Consider the following 23,266-nt stretch of genomic DNA (forward strand, 5'->3'; position numbering starts at 1 on the left):
TATTGGCCTGCATGGAGGAAAGGAGTATTTTGTATAGGAATCAGGTGTCTGCCTCGGGTATGTTCCCCTTTGCCTCGTTGCAAGAGATCTATGGTATCCCGGACATAGAATTCTTGAGGTATTTGCAGCGCTCTCTGTCCCAAGCCAGAACTCAGAAGAAGCTGACCATATTGGCTTCAGACATTGACACTGTTCTGTCCTCCTGCACTATGCCCAATCTCAACAGAAGGTAGAGCCTGCATAGCATGAGGACTGTGGATATACACTCCTGTACAGCATATGGTCTGTCATATGGGCAAAAATAAGTCGAATGTGAATGGCAGCGTCCACTACGCAGACCCTATATATACACTCTACAATAGAGCCTTCTTCACTCCATCCCGGTTCGCGAGGGCTGAGGGTCCATCATTCTCTTCCAAGTACTGGTTCTGTAAGCGGGAGAAGGGGGACACTGAAGAACATCACAATTATTGCTGTCAGCATGGTGGAACCAGGTGGCGTACCCACTAGATGGAGTCCTATATACACAAAAATGCGACGGGCACCTCAGCAAGACCTCTTTCTTGGTACCCGCTTCAAGACTACTTGTACATCACCTGACCACCCCCCCCCCCCCCCCCCCCAATCCCCTCTGCCATACCCCGGACTAGCTAATGCCAGCCACCAGTAATCTCTGGAATATGGACCTGAACTTCATGGGTTGGGGTCACTTGTTAATTTCTTCAAAGCAATTTTATTCATGTATTGCGTTGTTCTACACTATTGTAGGTTTATCACTGGTTGTCCTAGCATTTATTTATTTATTTCATTTCTAAAGCGCACTAAATCCGGATACATCAAGGCAGTGTTACAACCAGTTACACAATCATAAAACAGATTATCCGGGGAGAGAGAGAGGAAAAAGGAGCAGTACCTCAACCAAAGTGTGTAGTTTAAGCTAATAGCCACGTTGTTGGGGATCTCCTGATGGTCCAGTATGAGCACTCTGCTCTCAAGGAAGGGGGCGGTGGGAATCAAGTTCCACTGTTTAGCTGCAAAGGTTGGAAAGCTGGCCCCTCGGGCTTTAGCACTTGTTAAATTTGGTGTAATAGTTTTTTGATGTGGGCAGCTCTACGGGGTATGCTGGACTGATCTATGATGATTTTCAGTGACAGGCAGGCTGGGGCGGAGTTGGATAAGCATCTGTGCATGAGGACAATGACAAAGATCATGAGCTCTCCAATTGGGAGCCAGTGGGCATTTTTCCTAGCGGCAGAGATATGCTGCCGTCTTGGGATATTAAGCGCTGTTCGAATGACACTGTTCTGAATTACCTGAAGTTTTGCAATATTAGGGCCAAGACTCCTACAGCAAGACATTTCCCCTGACATCACAGAAGGTGCTTATAGTGGTCTTGCCTACACTCAATAAAAGATGCTAAGTAACTGTAAATCATACCAACACATCTCAATGCTCAATAATCCTGAACAAAATACTAGCCAACCATACTATTCCCCTGCTGCCATAAATTATTTTGCCAGATTAATACGGCTGTATCCCTGGGAGGTTATGCAAGTTTGTTTTTTAATGCAATACCCTTAATCAACCGCAAAATGAATGCATTTGCGACATTAACGCTGAAAAAGCTTTCGACTCCTTCGAATGGGACTTTATGTTCATGGTGCTGAAGATTTGGAGTCAGTGCCAACTTTATAGCTTTGGTATGACTATTTTACACAAATGCCAATATATGCCTGCATTTCCCCGCTTTCAAGCAGACTCTGCCCAAATGAGATTGCGAGGTCTTTCCAGTTTTAATGCTGGTTGTGTCCAAATAAAGTAATGATGCTGGATGAATAAAGCCTTTCTACCTACCCAGGGCTGGCCTTAGGGTGGGGCGGGCAGGGCAACCGCCCATGGTGCCATAAGCCCCCTGTAACCAACTTGCGGGAGTCTTTCAAGGCCAATTGCTCATCCTTCTCTTCCTGGGTATGTCCCCAGGACGCAACATCCTGCCTCAAAAACATACGCCTGTGCTGCTCCTCCTTCACGCTGCTAGTGCTCAAATTGAATACTGCAGTCTCCACACATGCCAGAGCTGCATCACATTGCCCAATGCTATGTCATGGTAATGTTATTTAAACCGTTCATCTCTGCCATGCTCTTGTTCTCCAGGCAACCACAAACTGCTTTTCTCCCAGATAGGCATACATGTGAAAGCAAAAAAGCAGATTTTTGTTTTTAAGCTGAATATTTTCTTTTTTAAGAGCCTAAACGCCAGGAATGTTTAATTTTTGTTCACACTTATTATAAAACCAAGAGAGCTTTAACGGTCTAATAGGTCTTACTAAGTTCAGGACTTAAGACTGCCACACAGAGCCTTTGTGATAACACCATCTGCGTGTAGTCATTGTTTGGCAAAGGTATGCATCTTCTCAATATTTGCATATTAAACCAACAACTGCAGAGTTGAGACTTGAGAGAAAGGAGCCACGCGTACACGGTTTGCTATGTCTCCTGCAGCCATTAGTGGCGCATTGCTGGAAAGGACAAGTGTGAAAATATGATATGTACGCACCTCTTGCGGAAGCCGCAGCTGGAAGAACAAGTCTACGTCTGCTTCAAAAATCCCGATTCTAGTTACTGTGGAGCCTGCCGTCGTCGGCCAGCCCACCCACTTCGCTTCCCCTTTAGATTCTGTGTTGGGAATTCTTTGGTGCCTTCCTATAAACACCAACCGGGGAGAAAGAAAGGCAACCGTGAGCATTGTCAAGCATTTCCTTGACCAGGGTTAGCTTTTCTTGAAAATACGAGGTTGACACTGGCCAATATTTAAAACCTTTAATTAATAAAGGAGGCAGCTGTAAAATTATGTTAATACAACAACACAGCGGAGAGCGCTCGGTACTTTGTTGCTTGGGTCTGTGAAGCTCACACTTCTGCTGAAGCGCCTGCGTGGGTCCGCCCACGCCTCCGATAATTAAGAAGAGGGCGGCCCTCAGGCACACGCAGCCAATCTCAGTGCAAAAGGCGGGGCCCGAAAGACAGCTGAAGGTCGAGGCAAGACTTGGAATGGGGGGGATACCAAAAACGATACACGCCAACCCGCGTGATTCAGCCGGGGCATGGTGCCCTCATATGCCCGCCGCAAAGCCTTCTGCGGGAATGGCGTTACACTCGCGCAGGGCAGCCACCATCACGGCTGCCCCGCGCATAGACACGCCCGTCATGGTAGTTTACCAGCGCTGGCGGCACGCGCTGTGAACCGGCACCTCAGGGGCCATCTACCCGCACGGGTCGGAGCCATTACTGAGCGGCCCGCGAACGTATGGCCAGCGAGCCCCAGGTAAGAGGGTGCGGTCCGAGCCACGATACTGACCGCGGCCTCGATGGCGTCATTTACCTGGGCGAGCTCGATCCGGATAGTCGATCTGCACCATCCAGCAGGGCTGAATTGGATAGCTCCATGTGGGCCAATCAGGGTTGCCAGAACAGGAAAGCACTCTATAGCCCAAATGGAGCTACGAACTAGCCCAAAAGAAGCCCAATCATATACTCGTCAATGTACCTTAATGTTCTGTTCAAAATATGATTTCTGTGCATGAAACACTAGTTGATTAGCATTATGTAGTAAGCATTTCAAATAAAGTACAAGCAGAGGAAATTGAAAACAGATTTCATCACAAAGAAATCTGTACTGATTGCATGTAAAGGGTCCAGACACTGAGGCGAGGGAATCGGCACATATATGCCCCATTCCGTTCAGGAGATACTAGTAGAGTCTTGGTTTTAACCTTGCATTCTGGGACTTTAGTGCTGAACTTATAATGGGGAAAACCATGACTGCAAGTCCCAAAATGCCAAATCAAATCCAGGATTGGATTAGTATCTCGGGAATGGAACATGTTTGCATGCATCCAAGAGATCTCTGTAGGGGAAGCTCTCATGTTATTTTCGGACTGAATTTCACAGCGCAAGATCACTGATTGCATGCAGCGTGATCTTTGACCATTTACCACCGGCTTGGACTATACCCACCCATTTAACTGTTCCCACCTATGTAACTAGTGCCCAGTTGCTTGGTGCGCTGCTATGAATGCATAAATAAAAATAAATTAACCACCCGATTCGGAGAAGAAATCTCAGAATAAAAGAGCATCTCATAGCTCACAGTAGGTGTGTCTAAGTGAGTCTTCGCACCCCCTTTACGCTGGTCACCTCATTCTGATCACTCATTGGACATTGCCTTTCCCATATGTCTTCAATTGTGTTTTTTGTTAAGGTTTGGCATTTAAACTTTGGTTCTCAATATTCTTTATTGCTTTAATAATGCGTGGATATCGTTGTGATATGTGGAGTTATTGAGAATATAACAATGTCAATCTCATTCTACCACCCACCGCAACTGACAGCATATCCCGACACACTTCCCCTTCACCAAAACACAAGTTACACAATGAAATGTACACCAGAAAGGTGCACTAAATTTCCCTTAACGCCACACCATCCCACAACAGATAAACCAAGATAACTCAAAGCGCTTCTTAAGCACTGCTCTGACAGACACCACACAATTACCTTAAAAACCTGGAGGGCACATTAACCACTGCTACAGACAGCTCGCAAAATATCTAAAGTGTACACCCTACAGAGAGCCTAGCCTCTCTTCAAATCGGCACACATCAACATTTGTAACAACGCAGCTTTGCTCCGCTACTAAATTAGTCCCCTACCTCTTGCAGTTCCTGAAGCTCCTAGAAAACTTGAATGCATAATGTACAAGATTCAATAACCTAGCATAACAATAAAAAAAAGTGTTTTTGATCATTCGCCTATGGACAGCGATATTAGATGGAGGGAGAGCCAGTTCCATAATGCGATTCTACGTGACGGCATTGGGGGGCCACTAACAGAGGAGCAGAAGGGGGAAAAGATTTTGCCCCTAAAATCATGAATGTGCTCTATTGTTAGGACAACCTTTTTTTTTTAGGACACCTAATAGCCCAAACTAAGTACAGATAGGAAGGATTGGCCTATGACGAGGGACACACAGTAATGACATATGAGGAGGGACACACGGTCTATAGTGGCGATGGCAGTGGCGTCACTGAAATCCTAGGCTCCCTCCTTGTGACCCCCCCCCCTCCACCTCAGCTGGTGCACTGTCAATGCAACACAACAGCTGAACAACAGGATAGTGTACCATTGTGCAGAAATAGAAAGTGAACAGAGGCTGTCAAAAGTCTTCATAAGCACTCGGCTTGACTCATAAGCACAACAATCAACGGTTCAGTTCCCTCTGCAGCTAAGAGCAGCCCTTCCAATCAGAATGTAGCACACAAAACTGCTAATGATGGTTCATTAGTCACTGAATGGTTTTGTGCCTGCATTCTGATTAGAGGGGAGGTGCAGTGTGGTGTGGGTAGTTGGTGTGCACAAAACCCTCTGCAGCAGTGCTTGTGACATCACACATTCCCTTTCATAGGCGGCCCCCTACTTTTGTCTTTGGCCCCCTCTGTGCCCATCCTAAATGTTATTCCTGGCAACGCCATTGTCTATAGGTGAGCCCACCCATGCCATGGCCATGGCCATGGCCATGCTAATCCCTAAGGCTATTCCAACCCTTTCCTGCCTCATCCTGATATGGCATTTATAACGTGCCTATACACAATTGTTTCAAAACGCAAACTACTACCCAAAACTACTCCTCATGGGAACTCTGAGCTTGCTCGCTTTAACCAAGCCTTTCGATTTGTTGATAGTTGTTAGTTTAGCATGCTGACATAAGGCGCAGGTTGTGTGGAATTTCACTATTTATTTGAAATCTGCCATGTGGAAGTTTCCTCCACCTCCTCAACCAATGGAGCTAATGCTTGGAGTCTGTTAAACTGGAGTGGCGCTGGTTTGTGGCTTCCCTCGCACATCTCCATAGGTCTCCCTCGTCTTCCTGCTGGCAGCTTCTACTTGCCAGTGCATCCCTGATTTGGAAAGAATGTCTTTGCCGACATTTCACTGCAATGAGAAGTTGCAAGACTCCAAGAAAGTCAGCGTTTCCTCACGTGTAGTGGGGGGTTACCCCTTTACAGCCGGGCAGATGCAGCAGTGAGTATACAGGTTCCTGGTGCGATTGAAGGAGGTGCATTTTCTACTGCCACCAAGTCATTCTCTGACCGAGAGGACATGGCACAGGGAGAAGCAGAGCACCCGGGGGTGAAGCATTGACACAAATGCGAGAGAGAAGGCTGGCCTGTTTGCCATTACAGAATGCGAGACAAGAGACGCCCAGCATAACCCAGGGCCAGCACTAGACGTGTGCAGCATGTGCGGCTGCACTTGGACCCGCGCCTGGTTTATATTTACCAGGGCCCCATGCTGAGGGAGCCGTTGACTCCCTCTTGCAGGCTGCAACGTGGGCCGTGTGCTCAGAGTGCATAAGCTTGCTGCAGTCCACTCTGAGTGCACGGATGGCCCAAGCTGCAGCATTAATGAGGAAGCTTGCTGGCAAATCTTTTTCAAACGTGTCTGTCCATCGAGTTTTGATTCTCTTTTGCTTCTTCTGGTGAGGTAACGTGTCACCTGTCAACCTCCTGCTGCGACTTGGCGGGACAAACGACACCCCACCTCCCAATAGGCACTGGGGGCCTCATAAGCACTGCTGATAACTTTTTTCTTTAAAGCAGAGCGTTTAAAAATGAAATGTACTATTGGTGACCTATTTAAGAGACCATTGTTGTGTTAAGAACTGCAAAAGGACATTTTTATTTTGAAAGCACGTGCAAAGCAGCATTTAGCTGCCTACAATCTGTGCCTGCCTCCAGCACAATTAAACACATTGCACAAACTGTTTTAGCTATTTGCCTTATTTCCACATGTTTATATTTACCAAGCCAAGTGGAATGTATATTTTCCATTCATGGCTCACTTGCATGAAGCATGCAAGTGAGCCATGAATATTTACCAAGGATGTGACTGTCATCCTGGAGACTGGCAGGGTTATTTTCTCTGGTTCTGGCCCTGTACTGATTTTCATGGCAAAAGTCGACACATGTGGGGGACAGGGTAGCAGCAGCGGATGTTTGACACAGAACGAGCACAGCAGCAGCCGCTTCTTAATGACAGTTTTCACTGTAATTGTACAGAGTCTGCATGCAATGTGCTCCAGGCTATGACTACTCCTCCAATGGCAACGCTATCTCAGCGACGTGGTACCGTTATAAACCCAGAGTGTAAACCTACTTCAAGCATCCAAAGAAAACAATGCAACTCTTCATTTGTATTACTTTTTCTTCTAGTAAATTAATTCCCCACCATCGCTATATTAATATTAGCTAAATGGATATGCAATTGCTAGGGATATTCTCAGAATAAGTTATCAATCTTTAATTCCTAACATACAATCACCTACATGCATTCTTTAATATCTGATGCACCAAAGGGAATACCCATTAGAGTGGACTGAATGTTTGATAAATTAATGTCTCATTTTTAGTTTGGGCTACTGGGTGGCGCTTTAGCACCACCTATAATCCGAAACTATTGCATTGGATTACAGATAGGGAGGAATGGCATACGAGGATGGACACAGGAATGACATACTAGGAGGCACAGTCTCTAGGTATTGTTTGCTTATGTGCCCAGCCTACCAATGTCCTTCCTGCCCATGGGCTGATTTGATTGTAAGGCTTTCCATCAGGCTTTGCATTCAGAGTGCCTGCCAGTGTTTGTTCAAAGCAGTCTTGTGACAGTTGGGAGTTGTAAACGCACTACTTGTATATTAAAAAATGTCATACCAGGCCTTCCTTCAGCCACTCGATTCATAAACACGGAGTATCCTTCACTGAAGTCACGTTAAAAAAAACATTGGCAAAGTCAACATTTTTGGCTTGTAACATTTAAAGCTTTTTTCCAGGCGCTGCTACTAGTTGCCCAGGCACTCGCACCGTTTTGCACCTGCTACAACAATGGGTAGTTAATACCTGTGCCTTTCTCATGCCTACACAAATGCCCAAACTGTTGGCATTGCCAATGCTGGTTTCATATAGTAAGAACTCGAGTTCATGAAGTTAAGTTAGTAAGATTACATTATTTGCCCTGGGCTCGCTCAGTTTGGATAAGCAGGGGTTAGAACCTACTCTGTAAATTAAGCACTTCACCACACACTTTCCAAGTTTTAGTTGGTACAAATATTAAAGGTTTGGGTTTCAAGGCCTACAATAATACTGTGATATAGAGTTTACTTGCAAGATACAAAAATTCCAGTAGCCCGACAAAATGTACATCCTTATAGAATGCAAAATAGTGCAAGCCTGAAAGGTGTCAGATTTAACACAACAGTGCTTTCTCTACTTTGAGAGCCGCACTGAAAGAAGTTGTGTAATAAAATCAGATAGGTATGTAGATTGCCCAGAAGATTTCTTGTCACACCCACAACCTTCCAACTCGTTGTTCTCTATCGAAAGCAAACCTTTTTATTTGCATATCAAGTTAGTAGACATCATGGGCATCACCACATTTTTAAAAGGGGACTTGATTGTTTGCCCACTTTGACTGATTTGGAAGTGGGCACTGGGGCTTTTTGGAGTCTCAGTTGGCAATGTCCAGACCACCAACAGAAGATGTTTTCGCTAGGTAGTTAAGGTGCTGGCTGCACAGCCCCCAACTGAGCTCCGTTTGTGTCTCTGGTAGGCAGTGACTTAGGAAATGGGCAGTGCTTGATCGTCCGAGCAGTGATGCCCCTTTTGTGACCCTGTAAACTAAAGGTATGCACTTTGAAATGCAAATGAACTAGTATGGCCGCGTTCCAATGCCACATTACACTTCCACCTCTGAATAACACGAACATAATAGCCCCAAAATCAACAACCCGCACACTCCTTTGTTTTGCGGCACAAAGGTTTCTTTAGTAGCCCAATTGTTCAAGAAGTAGCCTAATTTGTCAAAACCTATGCCAACTGAGCCAAAAACCGACCCAAATATAGCCCAATTCTTCGGCTTCATTGTTAAGTACCTTTTGTTGTGTGAAAAGTACATTTGCAACACAAAAGGGCAGTTTTATGCACATAAGCCACGTATGTAACCTGTTTGAGGTTTTAGATCTTTAAGTTAATTTATAACGTGTACTTTAACATCGGCATTATAAAACAATTTGACAGACTAGCACACATTTCAAGCAACTCGAAACAATACATCTTGAGAGAAAAGAAATGTGTAGCGCTTAGTGTAATACATGTTCTGAAAGGTCTCATGCATGAATCACTAACACACACCAAATCTGAAAATCTGTGGGACATTTTATGCTCCCAAAATACGCTCATTGAATGGTTTATATATGGTGTGACTTTTTTTTTTTATTGACTATCACCAGAGAAATTGGGTTTATGAAGAATCCTACCGATCCCTCACTGAAAACCTGCCTAAAGTCTCCTCCTTGGTGGCCAGGGGAAGGCAGACGCTTCCTGATCCCAACCCTGGGTGTGGTGTACTGTGGGAGGATCACCTGGGAGGAGACAGGGCCCAGGGCAGTGAGGAGATTCCGTGGGATGAGACACAGTATTTATCCTCTGACAGGAACATTCTTACCATTGTACCTAAAGAGGTTATGGCCTACTGCCATTTTAATTTATTTGAACCTCATATTAAATTTCAGGTTGTGAACTATAAGGTTATACAATCAAAAGCACACAATACCAAAAGAAATATCTTTTTTGGTATCCCATTCTAAATATCCTCCTCAATCCCAAGGGTGCGATGCAAAGGATTATGGAAATGTTGTCTTCTCTAAACCATCTCCTCTGTAAAAGCTAAAGTGCACAACCCCTCTGTTAAAAATCTTAAGGGAATTAAGTCTACCCTTAAAAGTAATTCAAAAGTAGAAAAACCTAACTTTGTTGAAAAGGACTACATGTCCCAGCATCCTATAAGTATTGAGACGAGGAAGAGGGCTGGAGAGGTATATAGACCAGAAGCCTATCGCCAAACCTTTGAGGCATAAAAATCCCAGGCAGGCAGGCAAGCAGGAGCAGAAGCTGCTGGAACAGGAGTTGGAAGGCTAGCAGAAGTAGTAGCAGAGAAGAAGCACGTGGCTGGCCAATCATGAGGAAGGGGGAGCACAGAAAGGACACTAGAACGTGGAGACAGCAGATTTCACCTGCAAGTTCAGAGGGGGGTCTTGTTCTCCCAAAACCTGAATTGCAGAGGCTGCTGTGAGAAACCTAACAGTATTCTCTCTCCTACTCCCCTGGATCCTCTCCTCAGGTGGCCAGGGAAAGGCCATCGCTTTGGATCCTGACCCCCTGGGGGCAGAGAAGTGAGGGAGGACCACCTGGGTGGTGGGTCCTTTGGGACTGGGGTGCCCTCGGGCAAGACATGGTACCCCCCCCTTTCCCTGTTAAGGAATAATCTAGTCCTCCCCCAGCCTTTGTAGGCTATTGTAGAACAGTGCCCCTCACTTCTCCAAACCCACAAGCTCCATAACATTGTTTTTGTGCTCCCCTTCACACCATCGCAAGTCAGCTTCACATATATCTCGTAGGTCCCCGCCCGGACTGAGGGTGCTGGCAGATGGAAAGAGATACTGGGCTGAGAGCCTGCTCCAGGTGCAAGTGGGGGAGGAGGGCTGCACTTGACACCCCTGCAGTGCTTTAGTTACATTATTGGGGGAGGACAAAAGTTGTGGTTCTGTGGTACAGATGTATGGGCCACCACAGCCTGCGCAAGGATAGAGGAGCGGCCATCCAGTGTGGCTATTACTCTGCTCTCCTCTACTCCGGGTGGAGGTTTTGCTCTCCAATAGGGGTCCCGGTCCCTACAGCGCAGATCACATGTACACTCATAAAACCTGTCGATTTCGATCTAATCTTCCGGCCCCAGCAGCCTGAGAGGGAAGACACGAGCTAATCCACTGTCCTGATCTGTGTAGCACACATATCGATAACAGTGCCCTGGGTCAGATTTGGGCGCAAAGTGTTGAGGAGGTGCCGTAAGGATCATTAAGCACCTGCTTCAGTGGATTTGGGCACGAGATGGGCAGTTGCAACGGAGGACCGCTGTTGCACCGGGAAGACCGCCGGATCTACTCCCATCACAGAACTTATTATATTGTACACAGCAAAGTCACCATGCTGAACCGTATAATGCCCAAGGGAGCACCCCCAAAAAAGGATGGCACAATGGACCAATTCGCCAAACCAACCGCCAAGCCAATGGACACTGGATGGGAGGGGTCTGGTGGTCAAGAATTGTCGGTGGCAGCCACCCGTTGATCTGGTTATCATGCAACAAGGATTCACCTCCATTAATGACAGGCTGGATGGCAGAAGAATCTAGAAGAAGAATCTAGATGAACTTCTGGGGAAAGCAGAGGAATTAGAATGGATAAGTGCCAAAACACGATCTTTTCTCACAAATAAATACCCAAGAATACCGAACTTCTACACGCTACCCAAAATACATAAGAGTTTCACGAAACCACCAGGTAGACCGATAGTCTCTGGAGTAGACAGTGTACTACAACCATTGGGCCAATACATTGACCAGTTTTTACAACCATTGATACAAAAGACAGATACCTACATTAAAGACACTAATCATTTTTTGGAAATATTGGAGAAAAATGTATTCACAGAAACCTCAATTATGTTTACAATTGACGTGAAGAGCCTTTACACTTCTATTCCACATAACCTGGGTCTCGAAGCAATAGAATGGTTACTCCTCCAGGAAGGTGATTTGAAAGCTATGAAAGAATTTATTTTGGTATTATTACAGTTTATATCTGAAAATTCATATTTTCAATATAGAAACAAATTCTTTATTCAAAAATCTGGGACAGCGATGGGGGCCTCAATGGCTCCCACATATGCAAATACTTTCATGCACAAATTTGAAAAGGAATATGTACTTGATCATGCAGTATGGAGGAATTATATAACAATGTGGGTCAGATTTATAGATGACATCTTTGGAATATGGAATGGCCCAGAGGAATCTTTTAATGATTTCTTTACCTATCTTAACAACATCGATCAACGCATACAATTCACAAAAGAAACCTCAAGAACACGGATTCACTTCCTAGATGTAGAAATACGTATTCACAACAATGATTTTCTGACCGGCATCTACAGAAAAGAAACAGACCGAAATAATTTACTTCATCGACTAAGTTTTCACCAACCGAGTCTAATTAGAAATTTGCCCTTCAGTCAAATGATGAGAGTAAAAAGGATTGTTAATGACCCAAGAACATGCGCGGTAGAAATTGAGAACATGGGGAGGAGGTTTGAAGCAAGAGGATACAAACCAGCGGAGATAGAATCTGCTAAAGAACGAGTGATGGAATCCACAGCAAGTGGCATAAGGAGAGAGAAGAAGGAACCAAATATAGTATATGTGTCATGTTACTCAGTAGAAAGCAACAAGATAAAGAGTGTAATTAAGAAGAACTGGAGTACATTGACCAGTGATATGCGAGTTGAACACTTATTCAGGGAATTACCAACCTTTGCGTATAAGAGGAGTGCAAACTTGAGAGATAGATTGGTTAAAACAAGACCTGAAAAGAAAGCAATGGATATATTGAGAAAAGGAACTTATCCCTGCTTACATTGCAGTAACTGTAACTTCATAATAAAAGGGGATACAGTTGATCATCCTCGTACAGGTGAAAAAATAAAACTTAAATAATACGCAACATGTGACACTTCAAACATAGTATACAGTATTAAATGTCCGTGTGGCATCTACTATGTTGGACAATCTAAGAGACCTGGAAAGTTGCGATGGAACGAACATAGATCGTGTATTCGAAATAACAATCCGAATTCGGCAGTAGCCAGACATTGGAACATAATGAAGCATAACATCAGCCAGATGAGGATTCAAGGCTTGGAGACTATTAGACAGAATAATGCACATGAGGATTTGGGAAGAAGATTGAATCAACGAGAATCGTTTTGGATCGACCGGCTTGACTCCCTGAGACCAGGGGGCATTAATGAGGAGTTGAACTTTATGTGTTTTCTATGATGGAAAATATGTGTGCTACATAAGAAAGATTGGTTAGAAGTATAGAAAAATCGTGACTGACAAAATGCTTGAATTTATGCCCTGTGCAACTTAAGGCAGCTTAACACTACTCAATAATGTTGTTAATTGTAATAATGTGTCTAAAGTTGGAGTTCACAGTACGTCCCGCAGGGGTTCATTTCCCTGTGGGACGTAAGGCAGCTAATCGCTGCCCAACAGTGAACTCAATCTTATTGGTAAGTACGTATTGATCCCATGGTTAGGGATCCTCCAATAAAAGTGATCGAGGTTATAATGGTAGGTGTTTGATATAGAATTAACATTCACATTTACACACTTATAGAGAACAATAGTTGTTGTTTAATCAAAGAGTCCGTTAACCTTGGAGTTAAACTTAAATAGATAGACAGCTACACGAGCAGATATATGTATAATATTTCTGAAGTGTTGAAAAGACACATTCACGCATGCGCGGAGGAGATTAGTGAAACGTATCACGGCATCGCGCACAGCAGCGCGCATGCGCGGGAATGAGAAGTGTTGATAAATGCTGTTACGAGTGGCGGCAGCTCTTTTTGAATAGCTGTCCCGTACGGAGAGCAGGAGAATAGAGGTAAGCACAGCGTAAAAGGAGGTTGAGTGGGAATACTGAAGGAGGGGGACCACAGATAAAGAAATAGTTATACACATATGTACAAATATCTGTTTCAGATGATACGCGCTAGATAAGGATACTGACAACAGAGGTGAACATACACTGTGGGGACGAAAAGCCAAACAGGTAGAAAGCGTTTAGTATATGATGTTACTATATTGTGAAATGAGGTTTAACAATGATCTATAATGGATGTTTTTGTATTTTTTTGTATTTTTTGACTTGTTAGATTGATGTGAACGCCATGATGGAACACAACTTTAACCTGGTATGTGCATGCATTTACTTTACGATTTCACGTCTGGGTGAACCAATGGGTCATGGTGTTGTGAATATCAATGATTGATAACAAATAGTGTTGATAGCCCTGATGATGGACGGATGTCCGAAATGCATTGGCAACAATTTTGAAACACTGATTGGTCAGGAATAAATAAACAATTGAAATATTGGAAATATTATAACTAAAGTGGTGGATTACTTAACGAAGAAATATAAATTACTAATGAAAAAGAATTGAAACCCGTCGAGGGGAGAAAGAGCGAGCTCAGCCAGGGTTGGAAGTTATTCAGCCCTATCGTATGGATATTACCATCAGCGTTACCACGATTCGAGCTGGAAAAGGCAAGCTGGAAAAGGCTACACAGCGCATCACAGAAGCAGAAACACGGTTTGGCATGGCTGACGATGCCATAGAGGCATTGCAGAGTACAGGGACTATGGCAAAAGATCTAGGCACCATCAAAATGAAGTGCGAGGACCTAGAAGCAAGATGGCGACTGAACAATGTCTGCATCATAGGTGTGCCATGAAAGGCCCCATGCAACTGGCTGTAGAGAAATTATTGAAGGACCTGCTGGGGTACCCAGGCTGGTCTACAATGTTTATAGGGGAGCGAGCGCACAGAACACTGATGGCAAGACCTAAACCAGGCGCGTTCCCCCAGCCAATAATTGCATGGCTAATGAACTACAGAGACATGGTTTTGAAGGCCGCTCGGGAGAAGCAAGATCTGAAGATGGGCTCCAGTGTGATTCGTATTTTCCCTGACTACACGCTGGCGGTACAGAAGGAGAGGCGCACATTCATCGGCGTCAAAAAGCTATCGAATGTTACATCGGGGTCTGAGCCTATGCCGGTGGTATGTAGTGTCTACAAAAGGCAGCACAGCGTGCATGTGCCAATATTCAAAATGTTTGATGTACTGAACCTCATGAGTAGCTATGTAAATCCATAATGTGTTTTGGCAACGCTGGATTAAAGTGTTCATAGTGGCTAGCCCAGCCAAAGCTTTACTAATGTGTAACCGGGACTCTAGTTACCACGGAAGCAGTCACCCACCAATGCGAGTGCACAATTTTGCTAAACTGAGTAGGGAGTGAGGGGGGAGGCTACAAGAATGAGGCGATACATATTCAAAGTTCAGGGCACTATGAGGGAGGGGGGGTGGAATTTGGGGTGAAAATGTATGAAAATGCACAAGTTGAGTACAACATACATTGCAGAGGAGGGAGATGGTACAGGGTTATGAAGACTGCCCGGAAACATGTGAGGGATGATGGCTAGGACCGACCCTACTGGGGTAAAGCTACTGAGTTGGAGTGTGAGGGGTTTGGGCATTCCCAAGAAGATGCGTAAGGTGATGGCATACGCAAACAGACAAGGGGCCCAGATACTGTTTCTGCAGGAAACGTGTTTATTAGATCACCAGGCACACAAGATTGCCCCGGGATAGCAAGAACAACGCCATTACACTTCTTACTCGACTAGAGCCCGTGGGGTTAGGATTCTGGTCCACAGGCCCCCCCCATTCACGTATTATACAACAGATAATGATGCCTGTGGCAGATATGTGATTGTTCATGAGAAGTGCAGAGGTCTTATTGATGAACATATATGGTCCTAACGTAGACGATTCCGAATTCTATGAGGAATTGTTTCAAAAATGTGCCAAATATCCCACAGCATTTGTGATCTGCGGTGGTGATTTCACCACTACACTCGACACAGTGTAGATCGCACGTCCACAGCGCCCAGAACCCTGATGAACGCAGCACGCACTATACACACTCACATTGCTGATCTGGGCTTGAGGGATGTTTGGCGCTCGCTGCACGAGGCAGAGAGGGCCTTTACTTTCTACTCGTCAGTGCATGATATGCACTCCCGTATAGATCTTTGGTTAACATCGCAGAGGGTCCCGAGTTGGGTGACCGAGACTCAGATACTACCCAGGACACTGTCGGATCATTCCCCTGTGTCGCTCTTGCTGAATATCCCTGAGGGAGCTCCCCAGAGGACACATGGCGTTTTAAGGTCACTTCCCTGCTAGACTCAGTGTTTAGGTCAAGTATAGCGTAGCATGTCACCGACTTCTTTGAAAATAACGAGGGGTCAGTGAGTAAAGAGGCTGTTTTATGGCAAGCGTTTAAAGTTTACCTATGTGGGGTAGCGATGTCCACTGAGTTTGGGGGTACTCCCTGATATTAGATGGAACTTAAAGGAGAGAGGACTCCCTAGCAAAATTGCAGGCGCAATACGCATTGAACCCATCTCCACACACTAACAGAGAAATTAAAACGCAGCTGGATGAATATCGAAAAGCAACATAGAGCTGTGCTATTTTGATAGACCAGCAGCGGCACGCAGATATGAGGGATAAGGAGAGGCCCGGAAAGGTCTTAGGGCGCACAGTACGAAATGAGAGGGCCAACTCGACCATTCCGTGTATAACCAGGTGAGATGGAGTCGTGGTAACTAAGGTGGATGAAGTGTGCAAGTTGTCCTATGGTTTCTATGAGAACCTCTATTCGACTCAAAGTGTGGCTACAAGTAGTGAGATCGATGAATATCTTGCTAAAAGTACCCACAACGTTTCTGTCGACAGACGCCCGCAATGTGTTGGAAACAGCTATAACGCGGAGTGAGATTAAGGAGGTGATTAAAAGTTTACCGGGAGGGAAGACCCCTGGCTCGGATGGGCTGGGTGCAGAGTTTTATAGGTAATTCATGGCCCGGGAAGCCACCAGAAGACTTTGGGTCATATCGACTGCTGTCCCTTATCAACACGGATGCAAATATTTTCGCAAAGCTTTTGGCTTCCCGACTCAATCAGCTAATGCCCTACATGGTACATGAAGATCAGGCGGGATTCATACAGGGGAGATCGACGGCATGAAATATACAGAGGTTTTATAATATATTGGCGAGGATACCACAAGACACTGAGGGGGTTGCATTATCACTAGACATGCAGAAAGCATTTGATACATTATACTGGTCATTCCTGTTCAGTGTGCTACACAACTATGGTTTCGGCCCCAACTTTATACGGTGGGTGCACATCCTATATACGCAACCATAAACTAGGGTATGTGTGGGGTGCTGTCCTCAATACTGTCACTGGCGGGAGGCACCAGGCAAGGATGTCCGCTTTCGCCCTTGCCATTTGCCCTGGTGATTGAGCCCCTGGCAGACCATAAATCGGCACGCCACACACGGGATGGTCGGGTGGAGTTGATAACACTATATGCAGACGACATTATGCTGTATGTGAGGAACCTCAGGAAATATCTGCAAAGGATACTAGCTGCGGTTCAAGCATTCGGGAAATACTCAGGGCTGCATTTGAATAGCAACAAGTCTGAAATATTCCCATTGACGGACTGGGCGGGTGAACCCAGTAACCTGTTCGGACTGCATTGGACACCCCAACAGGTGAAATATTTAGGTATGGCGATAGCACGGTCAGCAAACCTGGTACGCTCCCTTAATTATGACACATTGGCCAACGCAGTGTGTACTAAACTTGAACGATGCAACCAGCTCCCCCTCTCACTTATGGGGCGGGTAGCACTAGTGAAGATGATTATACTGCCCAAGTTATTCTATCTCTTTAGTACGATACCATTGTGGCTGGTTAGATCCTTTTTCACAAGGATAACTGGTGCATGCTCTGCGTTCGTCTGGAAGGGTCAGATATGGGTAAGGCTATTCTGCTGAATGGGGAGGCCATGGGAAGGCGGGGAAATGTAATCAGCTAGACCCGGTGTTGGTTACACAGCAGGCATGGTCGAGATTAGTTCAGCACCCCAAGAACGCTATAATGTAAAGCCTGAGTATGCCTCTATGGGACGCTCCTTATTTGGACCCGTCGAGAGACAATATTAGTGGCACACTGGCTGGGTGTGGGATTAATACATTTGGAGGATTTGTACGGAGATGGCCTGTTTTTGACCTGGGATAATATTAAGATACAGATAGGGGACACCCCACTACAGAAATTACAATACTTCAGACTCTGCTCAGTGGTGACATCTGTGTGGGATGGATTCCCGCATGAACCACCCTCGCATCAAAGTTTGAACTACGCAATTTCCCCTGGTGCAGTGAAGAAAACCCATTCAGCGTTATACAAACTGGCGTCGACAACAAGGAGGGTGCAAACGCTGAACGTCAAGGGAGAGTGGGAGAGGGACCTGGGTATCACTCTCATGGAGACAGACTGCTACAATTGTGCAGGCTAACGAAGCAGTTATCATTCAACTCCAGGTATACGCTAATTCACTTCAAAATACTGAATAGAGTGCACCTCACCCCGGCCCGCCTTCAGAAAATGTATGTGACAGCGGAAGGGAGATGCGGAAACGAGGATGCTGATATAATGCTTATTTTGTGGTCTTGTGGGGCACTTTCCGTATACTGAGGTGGGGTGTGTGAGGCGCTAAAAGAAATGGTGGACCAGCCTGTAAAGTGGGAGCATACGTCGTGTAGATTGGGCCATGTCCTTTAAATGAATCCATTGCAGCGTAAACTTATAAATATAGGACTGTTGCTGTAAACGGGCTATATTGATACGGTGGAAGAGTAAAGTGCCCCACACGGTTGAGTGATATGACCGGGGTGAGCGACAAGGAGGGGCTGTACGCAGGCCTGCTGCCCTCAGGTAGTCGACCAAGACACACATGGGGGTGGGGGCGGGGATGGAGGGGAATTCCACCAGTACTTGATCAATAAATAAGATGAGTGGGTGATGAAAATGCAGTGCTGTAAACGTTTTGTAACCTGATTACCTGACTATGGGTTGTTGATCTCTTTACAAACAAAAAGGATTTTTTTTTTTTAAATGGCAGCTATTAATTCTGAAACGTCTCTCTCCTGCAATACATCATGGAAGATATACCTATAATTTTGGGAGAATGCCCTTCTCCGTCAAATGTTTTAACAACTATTGGACGGAATAACCACAGTACCCCTCCCCCCCACCCACCTGGAAATGGAGTCAATGCTTTGTACCTGGTCCAATTCCAGCCAGCAGTTTGGGCTGTGCCCTCGAGCAAAAATGGTCTCTTTTCCTGTATGGGAAAATGAATGGGGACTAGGCCAACTCGGTTTTTTGTTTTCTTGCTAACTTCTATATTTCCCAAAATGTCCAGTCTGAGGGGGGGGGGGGGGGGGGTAGGGGCGCGCGTAGGTACGATTTTGTCTGCAAGATTTCATTTAAATCTGTCATACGAGTCAAAAGTTTCTAACATTTTTTTTCCCCGTTGGATCTCAATGCTCACCTTTACTACGGTGCAGCGACTGCCGCATTATAATTATATATATTTTAATATGCTTGCAATCTACTTGGACCCAGTATTCCACGCTGCTTTCCTGGTAATGTATAGAATCTTATACCCCATCCATGTCAAGCACTTCTCATAATGCAGCATCCTTTGTTACAGGCAATTAATCTATGCATGGTGACTATATCGAGGCGTCCCTCCCCAAGGCAGGATGGGAAATTGCACCTTGTGTGGCTGCAGAGGACAAGGTTGTTAGCTTCTCCCGTAGGCAGGCTAAATAAAACAACAAAAAAATGAACGGGCCTGCACATCTAAATTGTGGGCACGTGCAACCTGTTTTTTTTTCTATGCGTTCACTCATATTTGCAACACACGACGGGCCTCCCACAGCCAGGCTACGAGGGTGCGTGGTAGAAAGTCACGCACCGACACAAGCCCGTCCGAGTAGTTGCCCCATGTCGGCATTCTTATGAAACTGAAACATACTGCTTTTAATTCGGAGATTAAACGTACACAGTGCTCAAAGTACAGGCTGCCTATTCCCTCACCTCCCTCTTGCAAGGTTCTGATAAACGGTTTGGCTTTTTCCTCCGGTTTCCCTTGACCTCATACTCCGGTTTCCCCCGACATCAGCAATGTGCTGTCAAAGAGCGACTTCAGCAGACATTAACCATCTTCCTGCATCCGTTTGACTTCGGAATAATGGAAGCACCCCACATGTGCCTCTGTCTGGTATTCCCCAGCTGTAAGGCCAGGGGGCCCACAGCTCATCAGCCTCTGACACATTGCAGCAGGCCCTGTCTGAGGGGAGTGCAATTAATAGATGTGCGCTAATGATAAGCTTTCGGACAACCTGATCAGCTCTGCTGAGCTCGCTGGCGACTTGCGGGAGTCTGGCCTGCCACACAAGGAGGTATGTAGTGTGAACAGGCTAGGGTGATTCAGAAAGCGAAACTGGAGTATAAAATTAGAACCAAGGAAACGTGGGCCGTGAGATGGAGCAAGGCAATAATGTACCTCAGATGTCAGACTAAACAGAGATTACAAGGCCACGGGTTTATTATATCACCGGCAATAGTACAGTGCTGTAGTGATTGCAGCCAGCCATCAATGACTCAACCTCCTACAACTGTTCCGTTCATCCACCTAGTCTCCATTTTGGCGTTCTGCAGTACTCTGGTCGGCGCTAGGTGGCCATTAGGAAATAGTCCTTCTGTGAGCCACTGCGGTGTCTGACTCCGCCGTCTGTGCGGTTCCCCTAGTCTCCTGCGGTGGTGCAGTAACTGCACGGGGGGAAGCCGCTTCTACATGGCCAAGTTTGGTGCAGTGATGACTGCAGGTACCAGTCTGGTCTTGTGTGTCATTGAGTATCGGGCGTGCTGTGTTGTGTGATGCAGCAGGAGTGGGCCCTGCATCTTATACAGCGCAGCAGACATTGCAGTGGAAATCTACGGCTGGGTCTCGTCAGCTTGCGTGCGGAGGGGCCTGCTTTTGCGGTGCTCCATTTTGTTTTGTGATGGAGGGGGAACTCGGCGGTGTCTGGCTGCCGCTCGCTCTTGATGTCACCTGCAGCAATGAGACTCGGAGGCTCACCCACACAAAACCATAACCGGGTGTTTCCCAGCAACCCTTGTGGTTCTGAAGCAGATGCGTTCCGCGGCAGTAACTGCTGCATCACAGGAGATCCATAGGTCCCACAGCTGAATGCTTCTGCTGCACCGCACCAGATAACTGCAGCATGTCCCTCCAGGCCCGCTGCACCATACTTACTACGCAGGACTCTCTGCAGCAGTCTTTGAGCTGCTTTTTTAGTAGGACCGGGCCTTTCAGCAGAACACCTTTGTTGGTACTATATCAAACCTGCCCATACTGCAGTCTGCGTCAATTCTTTATCAGGACTGATACCTTTGCTCCTACCCACCGGCTTACAACATGGTACGAGATGGGAAGATGGGGTAAATGGTTGCATCTTTGATGATTAGCGTGACTGTCTGAGTGAATACAGGGCCTCACAGAATGGTGAGGTGGAGCCTGGAGTGTTAGAGGCTTGGGGATTCCAGAGTAACAGTTTGGACTTGGAGTATGGCAGGGAACCAGGACAGATACTTGTGGCCTTCTCATGATCTGCATCTATGTAACCAAGAACAATAAAGCAACTTCTGTTTGTACTTACCTGGGGTCAGCCTGGTTCATGCTCCATGTCATTTCTGATCCAGGCATATCTTGCTAGGGAGCAAGATACTACATAAATCCATAGCATGTTTCTGGCATGTGTATACAGGAACATTGGATTGGGGCACTTTACCATCGCCAGAAGTCATCGCAAGCAGCAAGAGCATGCACAAATGCCAATACCGGCACTGTCCATTATAAACAAACATGATGAAATGTTTCTCATTGATGGCAAAGATAAGAACATACTGAATACTATAGACCCACAGCATTTCCAAGTCAGCAAGTGCATAATCAAATGAGGGCAGCGAAAATATGACACAATGCTGGTACTGTAGTGTTCAATAGAAGAACATGATACAACGTGGGGATTGTAATAGAAGCAAGAGCTTCACAATGAATCGTTTGGGCCAGGATGTGTATTGTCAGCACTGAGCAGGTGTGTTCTTTTTTTGGGGGAAGAGGGGGGCATCTAATACACAATTTCGTGTACAGACATTTTAGAAGAATTTTTAATTTGGAGTAAAGTGGGCACATAACGTCCCTGCTACACACCTACCTTTGAGGAAATATACTTTAAGTTAGAAATGCCAGTCTTATGATTGTCTTCGAAACTAACAAGTTCACCCTGGTAATAATTTGGTGACCATTTTGACGAATTTCGGGGGCTGACCGGCTGATTTTTCATAGGGAGGAGACCCTCGGGCATTACTTGCTCTTCTGTAGAGAGTGGGGCACAACCTGGCGTATCCACAATACATTGCTACTGGTTCATAGTGACTTTTCGAACGTCATTTTCGAAATGCCATTTTTTTTTTACACCAAAATGCCGAAAAAAATAAAAAAGATTCTTGGGGGAGGGGGGGAGCCCCCTGTTTTTTTTATAGACACTTTGCAAACGAAACAAAAATAAAACATCAAATAAAACAAAATTCGGAATTTTTTTTGGCATTTTTTGGACAAAATGACATTTCGAAAATATGTTTGACAATTTAACTGGATACCAATGCTGCTGCTTTAACTGAATTGAGGGCCCAAGTCACAGTGCACAAACACGTTACGGCCACACACAATCAGACCTTTTGACTCACTGCCAAAAAGGGCACCAATAAGGTGTGAAGTTCTATGGGAGAAAGGGGAATATACTCGAGCAGCATGCAGGAGGGTGCAGTGAACAAAGAAAGGGGGTGCGGAGAAACCAAAAAGAGTGTGAGAGCGCGGTGTCCAGATGAGTTTTTCCAAAGTGCACTCATTTTATTGTCACAACCTTGATCCGCACAAGTAAAAACGACGTCAGCACTTTTGCTTTGTGTGGAAGACTCTGATTTCCTCTTGTTGATCTCCTCCCGTGTGGCCAGGGGACAGCAGCCGCTACCTGATCCTGGCTGTGGGGGCAGCTGTATGAGGTAGGATCACAGGGGAGGGGATAACTGCCGGGGAGTGGTGGTGACCCCATCAGTATTTCCCCCCCTTTTCCCTCAGGAAGACTATACTACGCAAACCCTTAATGGCTTACTGTCACCTAACAGTATCACCCTATCGAAAAAAATCAGAAAACATTTCCTCTACATTACTGTCAGGCTCCCATCTATGATTCAATGAATTATAACTTTTTTTCAACACTTGAACAATCACAACCAAGAAACTTAGTAACATCTATGGATTTCAACTCCCATGAACCCTCGGGTACTGAGACGAGGAGGAAGGAATGTATGCAAAGCCTGAAGTCTGACATGCAGGCTCTTTCTTTTGTTGGATCTAAAGTGAGTGTGACATTTATAAATGGCCGAGGCAGTAACGGAGTGTGTTGTGTAGGAGAGGACGAGGAACCCCGTACTGGGGCTCCTGACGGCGACTGATCCAGACC

At 45.6% G+C, this 23,266-nt stretch overlaps 1 protein-coding gene across 4 annotated transcripts in view; it reads right to left on the reverse strand.

Annotated features, from left to right (window-relative positions):
- The window catches only part of HMGCS1 (3-hydroxy-3-methylglutaryl-CoA synthase 1), a 158,022-nt gene that overhangs the window by 127,587 nt on the left and 7,169 nt on the right, over positions 1–23,266 (reverse strand). The window contains exon 2 of one of the 4 annotated variants that reach the window (XM_069627230.1): positions 2,558–2,703. The exons of 2 other annotated variants lie outside the window; for them this stretch is intronic. The gene's annotated coding sequence lies outside the window, so the exon portion shown is untranslated. Of the gene's footprint in view, positions 1–2,557; positions 2,704–3,382; positions 3,443–23,266 lie in introns of those variants that run through there. One more of the 4 variants, XM_069627227.1, reaches the window with a different exon arrangement.

This window comes from Ambystoma mexicanum, chromosome 6p (genome assembly GCF_040938575.1).
Source record: "Ambystoma mexicanum isolate Mex_15411 chromosome 6p, UKY_AmexF1_1, whole genome shotgun sequence".
NCBI classification, from domain to species: domain Eukaryota; kingdom Metazoa; phylum Chordata; class Amphibia; order Caudata; family Ambystomatidae; genus Ambystoma; species Ambystoma mexicanum.